Here is a 3,422-nt window from a genome sequence, read left to right on the forward strand (position 1 = left end):
CGTCATCTTGTCTACACTCTTAAGAATTATTCTTTAAAATCTTACCTGTAAATACCCAGGAAGAGCTGCAGCTGGGCAGGGCTGCGGGGACCTTGGAGAGAGGGGGAGTCCCAACCTCCGTCTGGCCTGGCGTAGGAAGGGAAAGTGTCAGGTTGATGGGGAACACACCAGGGCCTGGCTGTGTGCTTTGAGCAGTCAAGATTACTAATGGCAGGACAGAAAGTAACAGCAACAAACCGGAGCCCAGGCCTGGCCTGGTGAGACAGCGCTAATGAGAACTTGGAGATGCATTCCAGGCGAAAGGGTAACCCAAAAATGTAAGCAAGCCCGGAGCCCAGATTAGCTATAGCCAAATAAGTCATGCACTGCTCGGAAGGTGCGGGCAGCTGGTGGGAGCCCAGGGCATCTCGGTGCTCTCAGTCTGGCCCCGCGAGCCTTTGTGTAAATACTGACTTTTTAGGGAAGACACAGAGGGCCTCTCTCTTTTTTCCACTGGCGGGATTAAAGAGCGTTTATTGATTTTTAAATAGGCTATTTATAATCGTGTCTTATTTTAGATCTTAGAAGTCTCCTTTGGAAAAAAATGGGTGCAGGGAAAGAAATTCAATGTCACACTCTTGGTAACGTGTTTTTAATTGCTTCGGAAGATGTTACATTGAAACCAAGATTGTAGGTCCCTTGCTCAGTGTGTTTATCATCTCCTGGCCTGAATTCAAATGGCTGGGCGGGTGGCTGGTGTTCATATGACAGGATAAATGATAACCCGGAGACAAAGCAAATTTTTAGTTACTATTGACAAATTTCTATTGATCTTTCAAGACTCAAACCAAGCGTTCTGTGAAGTCTTCTACAGTTTTCCAGCTGTCAGAGTAGCTCTACCCTCTGCTTCCACTACGTAACCTTGGAGTCCCTTTAATTATTGCAGGTACTGGATCATTAAGTTAGGGTTCTCCTTTAGTAGGTTTGAGTTTTGCAGAAAAGAGGCTATAACATTCCCATTCCTTTCTCTTTCAAAGTAGCTCAGCTATTAGAAGAGAGCAGGCAGGTTGACCTAGGTGGTCCCTAGGTTGAGGAAAGCCTTGGAGGTATATCTGGATGGCCAATGGACTCAAAGAGGAGTTATATGTGAGGGATCAGGTAGCAGGCACCAGAGCCTTGGGAACTGTGGAATGCAGGTGACTGGCGCGTCTCCATTCCAGCTCATTCCAGTCTTGTGCTTATCACCAAGAAAGGTTTCTACTCCTTAGAGTACTCAAGGGGCCCAAGCCCTCTCTAAAGACTAAGAGGAGCAGCAGGGAAGGGAAGGATGCATCGAGGTCATCCCTAGGAAGAAGAGCTGTGCAGGAAGGAACCTAGGCAGCAGCGTGGCTTTGCAAAGACTGATCAACACTGTGTTGAATGTTCAATGTCCTGGTAGCCCTGTGCCCTTTGGCAAGTGGCCTAATCTCCTTGAGCTTTAATCTCATTTGTAAGACTCCAATGCTCAACCTTATCTTAAATGGCAAGTATTGTGTGTGTGTGTGCGTGTATGTGTGTGCGTGTGCGTGTGTGTGTGTGTGTGTGTGTGGTGTACAATGTAATGTTTTGGAATATACATATATACTTTGTGAAATAATAATGCCAAACTAATTAACACACAGCTTAGATTTTTATATGTGTGCTGAAAACTCTTTAAAAAATCTACTCAGCAATTTTCAAGTAAAGCTGGTACTTCTGTTCAGTAAGTTTTACAGTTACAGCTTAGACCAGCAGTGGGTCCAAAAATATACAGGAAAGGGCCTGGAGAGATGGCTCAGCAGTTAAGAGCACTGATTGTCTGGGCAGACAATCCAGGTTTGATTCCCAGCATGGTCATGGCTGCTCACAACTGTCCATAACTCCAGTTCCTGAGGATCTGATGCCTTCTTCTGACCTCCACGGGCATTGCACAACACGGATGCACTTACACACATGCAGGCAATACACTCATACACATAAAATAAAAACAATTTTCAAAATATTTGGGAAAGAATGTGTCAACATGTACAAACTTTTTTTCTTGTCGTTTCCCCCTGTGCTATGTAGTATAACAATGACTACATAGTTTTCATCTTGTGTTGGTATTTATTATGAGTAACCTAGAGATGATTCGAGGTATACAGGAAGCTATGAGTAGATAACATGCAAATATTATATAAAAGACTTGAACATCTGAATTTGTGGTCTTGGAGTCAATCTTCCTCAGACACTGAGGATCAATCATATACAGTACATTATTACCAACCATAGTCACCATGTTGCACAAAAGAACTCTTGAACTTATTTCTCCTGATTAAAATTTTGTGCCCCTTGGTCAACTCACTCACACATCCCCTCAAGCTTACCATTGTGGGGACAGAAATCAAATGATTTCTCTTTGGGTGCAAAACTCACTGGGACCACAAGTCTTCAAGGGTGCTGGCCGAGTTTACTCTACCAATGACCTACAGGACAGCAGCAATGATCATATTAACAAACAGCTATGTGTAGCTGCATTCTATGTGGCCAAAACTCTGCTAAGCTCCTCACACCTGCCCGGTGAGGTTCATTTCCCCTTTGACAAGAGGACAGCAGTTTAAGGTTAACCCAGTAGGGGCAACCTGTGTGTGTCACAGCTGGGATTCTGACCAGGGCTCAAAGCCCTGTTTCATTTGGCTTTGTTTTGTTTTGTTTTGTCTTGTGGTATTAGGAATCTAGCCCTTCATGCATGCTAAGCATGTGCTATGCCACTGGGCTACAGCCCAAACCAAGCTTATCACATAATTTCCTGTGACTTGTGATGCTTAATAGTACTTGTCAAGGTCACAGAATTCAGAATCAGCCAGGAGACAAACCTCTAGGGAGTTTTGAGATTGAGTTCACTGAGGTGGGAGGACATACTGTAACTGTGGTTGGCACCACTCAGTAGGCTGGGGTCCTAACTGAACAAAGAGCAGAGAGTGAGCTGAGTTCTAGTGCTCATCTCAGCTTCCCGATGGATACAACATGACCAGCTGCTTCAGGCTCCTGCTGCCAGGCCTTCCCCACCATGATTGACTGTACTCTTGAACTGACAGCCCAAGTAAACCCTTTCTAAGTTGCTTTTGTGAGGCATATGTTGCAGCCAGCAATGAGAAAAATAACTAATCCAGTGGTGTTAGGCATCCACGCCGGGACTTCATGTGTGGTAAGCATGTGCTATGCCACTAGGCTACAACCCCAACCCCGGGCTAAGCAGGCAGGGCTTAGGACTGGGAAGCCCACAGGATCACCTTATATGGACTTGAATCTTGGATAGCTGGGAACCACATGATTATGGCTGCCCATTGGAGACATCTCTCTGGAGGCCAGGTGATGGGGAATAGGGTAGTGATGGTTCACAATAGTTAAGTCACTGGGCAGGGCAATCTAGAGAGAGGGGTCAT

The sequence above is a fragment of the Nannospalax galili genome, unplaced genomic scaffold (genome assembly GCF_000622305.1).
Source record: "Nannospalax galili isolate Female #2095 unplaced genomic scaffold, S.galili_v1.0 scaffold676, whole genome shotgun sequence".
Classification (NCBI taxonomy): Eukaryota; Metazoa; Chordata; class Mammalia; order Rodentia; family Spalacidae; genus Nannospalax; species Nannospalax galili.